Source organism: Sapajus apella, unplaced genomic scaffold (genome assembly GCF_009761245.1).
Source record: "Sapajus apella isolate SASKATOON/1434 unplaced genomic scaffold, GSC_monkey_1.0 scaffold32, whole genome shotgun sequence".
NCBI lineage: Eukaryota > Metazoa > Chordata > Mammalia > Primates > Cebidae > Sapajus > Sapajus apella.
In genome coordinates, this window is record NW_022436972.1 from 331,023 (window position 1) to 340,531 (window position 9,509).

General features: G+C 48.4%; 1 long non-coding RNA gene across 1 annotated transcript in view; it reads left to right on the forward strand.

The window, feature by feature from the left end:
- The window catches only part of LOC116562170, a 6,492-nt gene extending 1,687 nt beyond the window's left edge, over positions 1-4,805 (forward strand). The window contains exons 2-3 of the long non-coding RNA XR_004273817.1: positions 949-1,069; positions 4,215-4,805. This is a non-coding gene — a long non-coding RNA (uncharacterized LOC116562170). The remainder of the gene's footprint in view (positions 1-948; positions 1,070-4,214) is intronic.
- The last annotated feature ends 4,704 nt before the right edge of the window (positions 4,806-9,509 follow it).

Below are 9,509 nucleotides of genomic sequence, written 5' to 3' on the forward strand. Positions count from 1 at the left end.
GGGTGAGCTCAGGAGGGGTGGGCTCAGGAGGGCTGGGCTCAGGAGGGGGGGGCTCGGAGGGGTGGGCTCAGGAGGGGGGGGCTCAGGAGGGGTGGGCTCAGGAGGGGTGGGCTCAGGAGGCATGGGCTCAGGAGGGCTGTTATCCAGCTGTTGTGTTGGTGGAGCTCTGGTTTCTCCTGGAGGAGAGGTGGGTTGGAAAGGGGGCAAGGATGGGAACAAAGGAGGCAGTGGCCACACCCCAGGGGAGGGGTGGGGCTTGGGTGAGGATGAGGCTCCATGGGCGGAGTGAGGTAGCCCCTGCTACACAGACTGGCAGACAGAGCAACCAGACTGACTCCTCACATAAGCAGCTGTATGCTGAACTGAATGACAGCAGCTGCTTACCTTAGAGGAAGAGGGGGTTAGCACATTTGTTGAAATACTTAGGTATCCAGTAGAATTCCAGGGGAGTTTAGACAGTGAAGTAATGCTGAGAGAGACAGAGCTATTCTCCATTGGCCGCTCACCAAATTGACCGGTCCTTCTGCCAGGCCTGGTTAGGTCATTATATTTCCTGTGCAGGAGCACTGGGTCACCACGTCCCTGCTGGCCTTGGTGGGGTCAGCAGCGGGGTCGGGGGCGGGGGCTGTCCCAGGGTAGGTGAGAACCTAGAGAGGGCAGCGGGCAGGCTGGGCTGAGCCCTCTTCCTTCCAGCCCTCTTCCGTCACACAGGACGCTGCAGCGCTTTGCTGTGCCACTCCGGCTTTTTCATTCAGAGTCAGAGCTAGGGAGCCATTTGTCACTCTGCTTCCAGGGGCAACTTTATTCAGAAATCAACCACTGCCTGGCCCCGGGGCCAGTGTCGGGAGTCAGCGGGGGCTTGTTCTGGCCAACAGCCCTCTCCTCCATCACAGTCACCCCACATCCAGCAGGGGAGGTGCTAGAATGATCTGTTCCTGTTTCCTTCAGAGTCTGCACAGAATGCTTTGGATTCCCGAGAGCTGGCTTCCTCTGTGTGTTGTCACTGACTCCAGACCAGCTGCTCGCAGCACGGCCTGGGAGACGTTTCCCTTTGCACTTAACGACACAGGTAAAACAAGCCATCCATACAGCTCACCAAGGCATGAAGTCCAATAGAAGTACTGAGTCAAATAGAAACCACCACTTTCTGAGAAGGCAGGTGGTACTGGGTGGGGACGTTTCACTCGCTGGTCTATTAGTGCCTGTGCCAGAAATCGCAGGCTTCATGGAGGGGCCCCTCAGAGAAGCCCCTTGGGAGGTTATACTCTCATTCCAAAGCTTTTCCCACACTCGGAGCACATTTGGAACTCCCTTCTCTTGGCAATGGCCTTTAGATTCCATTTAAGCCACATCAGAAACCCCATGTCGTTTTTTAGAAAAAGAAAAAATCTTATATATAATCTACCAGATTTGACCCTGAATTATTTTTTCTATTTTCTAAGCCCATTAAAACACACACACACACGCACACACACACAAACACACACACACACACACACACACACACACGACCCATGATGGTCTGGAAGCAATGACTACAAAGCCTTTCATCACTGAAATAAGGTCATAAGGGCACCATTCCATTGGATATGTATTTAATCTTATTGAAAGTTTATTCTGCATTTATATACAGAAAGTGCATCAGCCATATGTGTACAGGTTGAAGAATATCTACCTGGTGCATACAGCACCCAGGTGGAGACACAGAACAATATTAATGCTTGGATGTCCTCACAGATTACCCTGGATGGCTCACCATCAAGTGTGTGTGAAGTCTTTAGCCCACACCATCCAGAATAATCACCACTCTGACCAAGATTGGGACAGGATGAGGCACCTGGGGTGCACAGTTTAGGAGGCCTCCCCTCTCAAGGTCAAGCACGTCTAGCCCCTTGCATTTTTCTCTAGGTGCCTCACAGGCCTGACCCATAACTGACTTCTAGCAGCACCAAGAGTTCTGCCTATTTCTGAGCTTCGTATAAACGAAATCTTCCAACATGCACTCTTTTGAGTCTAACATCTCTTGCTCAACATTATGGCAGAGATTCATATTATTGCTTGGAGTTTTAGTTTCTTCAGTCTTGTTTCTATATAGCAGGTTCTCAAACTTTAGCCTGCACCAAAGGCACCTGGAGGGCTGGCTAAAATGCAAGATTGCTGGCCCCAGCCCCAGAATTTCCGACCCAGGAGGTCTAAGATGAAATCCCAGGGCATGCTAACAGATTGCCCTGTGATACTGATGCGCATTTCATTTTTTGAGACAGGGCCTTGCTCTGTCGCTCAGGCTGGAGTGTAGTGGTGCAATCATGATTCATCGCATTCTCGACCTCCCAGATTCAAACGATTCTCCCACCTCGGCCTCCTGAGGAGCTGGCACTATCAGTGCATGCCACCACTCTAGGCTAATGTTCGTATTTTTTCTAGAGCTGGGGTTTCACCATGTTGCCCAGGCTGGCTGATGCCAGACTTTTGAGAACCACAGATGAATAGCATTCCATTATGAGAACATCCCGCCTTTTATTGGCTGATTCAAATTTTCATGGGCAAATAAGTTTCTAGGTTTGGACAATTATACATTGTGCTTCTGCAAACAATTTTGTACATGTCTTTTGGTGCACAATGCATGCACTTTAGATGGGTGTATCCTAGGAGTGGAATTGCTAAGTCGTGGACTATGCATACAATCGGCTGCAGATAAACACTGCCAAGGAGTTTTCCAAAGTGGTTGTATCAACTTACTGCGTTGGTACAAAAGTAATAGCAATTTTTGCCATTCCTTTTAATACATTCCCATCAGCAATTTACGAGGCTTCCTATTGCTCCACATCCTTGCCAGCACTTGTTATCTATTATTTTAATTTAGACATCCTGGTGAGTGTGTACTAGTATCTCGTCATGGCTTTAATTTGCTTCTCACTCTTCATGGGTATCCAACCTCATCACAGGTCCCCGTTGAGCTGTGGACTTCAGCTTCATGTCACCAAAGTCCTCCATGATGATGATGATGGTGGTGACCTGCTCCACACAGCCTCCTGGGACCACAGCACCCATCCCAAGATGACCCACTGGGTCAGAGGCAGCCACAGGTTTTCCTTCTCAGGCAAGAGTCCTTCCTTTCAAGGAAACATCTCTGCGCTCACCATTGCATTCCCCACCTGGATGTCCAAAATCCTGAATACCATGGCGGGATTATACAGCAACATCAATCTCTTAAAATTGGATTCAGGGCCAATCGAATTCTGAGGATTGTGTTTCTCGCACTGTAAACCTGCCTGCTGGTTACCATGCCAGAGTGGTGTGGGGCCAGGGCCCAGGGACAACAGGACCCGCACAGGCTCCCATAAGCAAGTAGATGCTGGAGGCTTGTGTTCGGAGTTGGGGAGGGAAGGGTCAGGGGCCAAAAGTTTACCACAAGTCGCCAGAAGGGTTCACAGACAGACACAGAGGCTGGCAAGGAAGTGTTGAGGGCATCATGCTAGAAGAGGCTTGGGACCAGGCCAGCAAGGCAGGCACCAGGATGTGCGGCTTGAAACCTTCTCCTAGAACGTGCTTGCTTTGCATACCCAAGAAACTTTTTCTAATCACTTGTATGATCTTCACTATAGATGTCTTGGCCCAGCTCTGTTATAATAAGCTTCACTCTTCTAAGGGCTAATACAGTTAAAGCACACGCGTGCACACGCACGTACACGTGCGCATGCGTGAGTACACACACACACACACACACACACACACACACACACACACACACTCCTCTCTGGCCAAAGTGGTAGATAAAAAAATGTCCTAGGCTGGGCACCCTGGATATATGTCCATTGCAGTTAATTTTGAACTTTCCATGTTAATGAAGCGATCAGAGATGGAAACAGAACACTCGAATTTATTTGTTTTACTTTGTAGAGTGTGAGGAATTTTCTTCTGTCGGCGGCTTTGCTTCCTTTTCATGTTTTGCCAAGTCTAGTGTTATACTTCTTATTTTCCTGCACATGTATCAGCGGCAGGGGCTCTGGGCAATGGCGGCAAACCAGCTAAATATTCCAAGTACACAGCACACGGTGGACAGCAGGCGTGCCAGCCAGCCTTGCGGGGAGCAGAGCGCTCTGCATGCCAGTCATAGCAGCTTTCCAAACACGGCCTTCTCACTCCTTTTAACAAGCATGCTCTCCTCTCCTTAGCTCTCTTGACTTTTTATTTCCTGGCTTGTTTTCTGCCAGCTTCATTTTCAGCCGAGCTATGGAAAGGCGTGGATGTCCTCCTTGCCTTCTTCCTCATTCCTCCCTGCTGATTAACTTCCCGGGCATCCTCCAAGAATTGCCATCATCCTCACAATTCAGTCTAAAAGGCGAATACTTTCGAACCTCGCCAACGATCACTGTGTTTCTGCTAACTGTCTGGTTTAGATCATGTATTGCTTGGGCATATACGGATTTCTCCTCATTTACCAGTGGTAAAAGTTAAATATGAAAAATCAAAATTTAGTATTCCAAGAAAATAATCATGGATATAAGCAAAGGCTACCAAGCTGTTCACCATGACACTGTCTTCTACAATAGCAAGGATGGTAATAAAACTTAGAAAGGCCCTAAGTATCCATCTGTGGAAGATTAAGATATATTCTTGCAATATGAGATTAAAAGCCATACAAATGGTCCTACAGAACAATATTTGATGATGTAGAGAGTTGTTTATGACAGATTATTGGTGAGAAAAAGTTAAAACCAATATGTGTAAGACGGTCCCATTTTTGTAAATGAACCCAAACTGTACATCTATAGTCACAGAAAGAAAAAAATACCCCACTGTGAATAAGAAATAACAAATGTTAACATAATCAGCTGTGATTGCAGGGGACGCATTAGATTTCATTTTCTTATTTTTTCTGGTCTACATTTTCTACAACATTTGTATACAAGTTTTTCAATAAGAAACAAATGACAGCTTTCAAATTTTTTAAATTAAAATTTTTAACAAATAGAGACATAGTCCTACTAGGAATCCAAAGGGGGGCAGACAGGTGATCAAATGCTCATTTTGAATCAACAGTGTGCTACTAGTAAGCTCCATGATGAGGCTCTGACCTTTTCACATGGATGCATAGTTTGGATTTCATCTGACAAGACTGCAGTTAACCACAATGAGGCCCCTTCATGGATTAGACGCAAGTTTAAAGAATAAATGCTTGATGATGCACTGAATGCTTAAATTCTTTGTCAGGGAACAAGGAAGCTTGTTCCTGATTGGTGGCTGCATTAGTCCACTAGGGCTCGCATGACACAATGCCACCGCTTGGGGGCTTCAGTAACAGGCACTGATTGTCTCCCAGTGCTGGAGGCTGGACGTCCAAGATCAAGGAGTCTGCAGGGTTGGTCTCTTCCGAGGCCTCACTCTTGCCTAACAGACGGCCGCCCCGCCTTCTCACTGTGTCCTCACGTGTCTCCTGTGCACAGGCCCCTGGGGTCTCTATGTAATTCTCTCTCTTTTTTTTTTTTTTTTGAGACAGATTCTCACTCTGTTGCCCAGGCTGGAGTGCAGTGGTATGATCTTGGCTCATTGCAACCTCCGCCTCCTGGGTTCAAGTGACTCTCCTGCCTCAGCCTCCCGAGCAGCTGGGATTACAGGCCCATGCCACCATGCCTGGCTAATTTTTGTATTTGTAGTAGAGTTGGGGTTTCACTACATTGGCCAGGCTGGTCTCCAGCTCCTGAATTCAAGTGATCCACCTGCCTTGGCCTCCCAAAGTGCTGAGATTACAGGCGTGAGCTACCGCACCTGGCCATAATCTTTTCTTATAAAGATACCAGTCAGGCCGGATGCAGTGGCTCACGCCTGTAGTCCCAGCACTTTGGGAGGCCGAGACAGGCAGATCACCTGAGGTCAGGAGTTTAAGACCAGCCTGAACAACCTGGTGAAACCCTGTCTCTACTAAAAATACAAAAATTAGACAGCCATGGTGGTGGGTGCCTGTAATCCCAGCTACTCGGGAGATTGAGATAGCAGAATCTCTTGAACCCGGGAGGTGGAGTTGCAGTGAGCCTAGATCACGCCACTGCACTCCAGCCTGGGCAACAAAAGCTGAAACTCCATCTCAGAAAAAAAAAAAAAAAAAAAAAAAAAGACACCAGTCAGATTGGATTGAGGCCCACGCACCCTCACAGACTCATTTTAATGTAGTCACCTCTTTAAAGGCCTTACCTGCAAATACAGTCGCATTGTGAGGAACTAGGGGTTAGGACTTCAACACATGAAGCTTTGGGGGACACAGTCCAGCCCATGACAGTGGCTACCCTGTTTCCTAGGTGAGAAGAACCTCAGACAAACAGGAAGGGAAACGCTGCCTGACTTCACCACACATTTCCCTGACTTTGTTTGCATTTTCCCCTCTGTCCACCAGAGGGCAAACTTCTAAAGTGCTTATTTGAAAATTCTTGGTCCCTGGGATTGTTTTCATGAGCCCTGATTTTTAACCCTTTATAGCCTAAGCAGTTTCACTAAATAAACAATTGTTGGAAATAGAAAACACTGTGCTGTTTAGTAACATCACGTATTATCAGCTCAAGTCTCAACAGATCATTCTTCCCTTTCTTTGAAAGTCGAGGCTCATATACTAACAGTTTTCCATTACTGGATTTGAATGTCTCAACAACCTTAAAGTCAGTCGTACAAAAAAAGCAAGTCTTTGCTCATATTTTTTTCATCAAAACTCATACAAGTTTAATTTCATTACGTCATCTTCTAAGCACCTTATGAGATACTTAAAGAGGTATCATGCAAGAGTGGATAGAAAATGAAATCTGAAGTTAGAGGGCTTGAATTTATTTATTCATGTATTCAATCATTCATCCAATCAACAAACATCTGTCGTTTCCAACCAGGGACTGAGCTGGGTTCTGGGTTCAAGTCCTCATTCTGCCACTTGGCGGATATCGGTACCATGAGCACGTGAAACTCCCAGTATTTCTGCCTCCTTGTTCGTAAAAAGGGAATAAGGCTGAACTTAAAGGACTGTTTTAGGACTTGTTGTGGTCAGGCGCTTTGAAAGGTTTGGAAAACTTCAGTGTGCAAAGCCTGTCCATTGTTACATATGTGTCGTGGCTAACCTCCACGTTGGAGAGCAGTTTGTTAAGTGTGTCCAGAGCCCACCTAATTCTGACCTGTGGGCTATGTACATGGGTGGGAAGGGTGGGGGGCAGGAGGTAACTTACCCCAAACATTTTAATTGAGCATCTCTGGGAGTAGTGTCTGGGAAAACCCACCTGCTAATACATTCACCAGAGAACAACAGCTTCATCCAGGGCTAGCACCTCACTGCAGCACTGGTGACATCGGGGCTGGACAATTCGTGGCTGTAGGGGGCCACCCTGTGCATTGCAGGGTGCTGACAGGCATCCCTAGCCCCCACCCAGTAGATGCCAGGCGTATACCTCCCCACTTTGCCAGAACAAACATGTCTCCCGACATTGCCAAATGTCCCTTGGGGGACAAAATCACCCCCGCTTGGGGACCACTGAGCTACAGAGATTAGATTGGTCACATTGTTGCCATCAAGCAGAGCCACAGTTCAGCCCTGTCCCCTCTCCTGGGTCCAGTGCCCTCAGTCCAGCCCTCCCGACTGGTCTACACTGGCTGCACCCTCATTTAAAACCCATTAGAAACCCACGTAGCTTTACTTAGAAAGCTAAGTAAAATCAGCAACTTTCTATGTAAACTGATAAAATGTTTCCAAATAGTGCAGAAAAGGAAGGCTCTTAAGGCTTAGGTCATTGCAAATAAGATGCCAATACATTAGAAGTGAGCAGTGAGAGTTCCTGGAGCCTCCTCAGGCTGAGGTCACTGTGGTGGACGGTCCCTAGCAGGCTTCAGCAGAGCCCAGGTCCCCGACCGTCCACCTTGTGTCGGGCAGTGGGTCCCTGTTGCATCTGCTCCCTCTGAAGTGCTGGTGAGGTCTGAGGGCCCCGGCCTTCAAACAGTGCTGCCCTTCCAGAGCCTGGCTCAAGCCTCAGGGCTCGTGAGACTCACGCTGGGAGGGAGAGCCTCTCCCCTCCTGTGACACCCTCTGCTCCCTCCCACGGTGGCACCGGATGCGTGATCACACGTGGATTTCTGCACACCCCTCCTTCATTGGATGAACACCATGTGCCAGTCATCCTTGATATAGATGAGCCCAATGAATACACACATGTCCCCTCAGAGGTAGGTATCATGATGAATTCTGGTTTATGAGTGAGGAGCAAGCGTTCAGCCACCTGCGCCCACGGTCACAGGTGAGTCCCAATCTTCCCCTGGACTCATTGCTTTGGCATCTCTGCACCCACTGGTCAGCCACCTTGTATAATCTACCTGATCCAATGACAGCCTCCACAGGGCGGGAGCCATGGTATAGGAGGCTGTCAGTATCCGCCAAGGCGCTGCTGATGTACGTAACCCCGTGGATTGACTTAGTGGTTTCTCTGCTCTCTGCTGGGAAGGTATGTACTTGGTCTCTTGAAAAATCATCAGGGAACTAGGGACTCGGTGTCTTTGTTTCCGCTCATGGAAAGGGCTGTTATTAGTGTCACGATCATGCAGTTACATCTATGGAGATGGTCCTTCTCCTGGGAAAGCCACGGAAGTCTTTGTTTGTGTGGCTTTCTTACTGTTTAGTGGACAAAATGGAAGGAGCACTTAAAATCTCAAGCTGGAGATTCCATCCCTTAATTGTTTGGGATACAGAGAGTCTGTGAAACACACATGTATCAAGAGGGAAGCTGAGCTGAGCACCAGTCAGAATTGACGACGGGCCAGAAATCAGCGGGCTGAAGGGAAAACAAATATGGCTTCAACGAAAAAAAGAAAACTGAGAATCAGATGCGAACGCGCTGAAAGCAGCATAGCGCGCGGTACCGTGGCGGGCAAAGCGGGTGGGAAACGGGTCACAGGCCTCCGGGTTCCTCGCTGTACGAGAGACACGCTGCCATTGCCAACTGAGTGGGCCAGTAGCTTGTGAGTAGCTTGACATATTCATACAGAAATGTTCTTTCTGTCCTGTGTCATCTGTCTTTTTGCTCTTACTCTTTTCTGGAACCCTTAAGAGACTTCTACCTTGGTTGTGCCCTTCACGAGGAGCGTGCGGAAACCCATGTGTGATCACATGTCCTGTGCCACCGTGGGAGGGAGCAGAGGGTGTCACAGGAGGGGAGAGGCTCTCCCTCCCCGCGTGAGTCTCATGAGCTCTGAAGCTTGAGCCAGGCTCTGGAAGGGCAGCACTTTTGGAAGGCTGGGGCCCTCAGACCTCACCAGCACTTCAGAAGGAGCAGACACAACAGGGATCTCCTGCTTGAGGCAAGGTGGACAGTTGGGGACCTGGGCTCTGCTGAGGCCTGCTAGGGACCCTCCACCACAGTGACCTCAGCCTGAGGAGGCTCCAGAACCCCTTACTAATGGCTTCTAATATATCAACATCTTATTTGCAGTGACCTTCCAAGTGTGTTGCCTGCCTGGGTAACAGCCTTCAGAGCCTTCCTTTTCTGCAC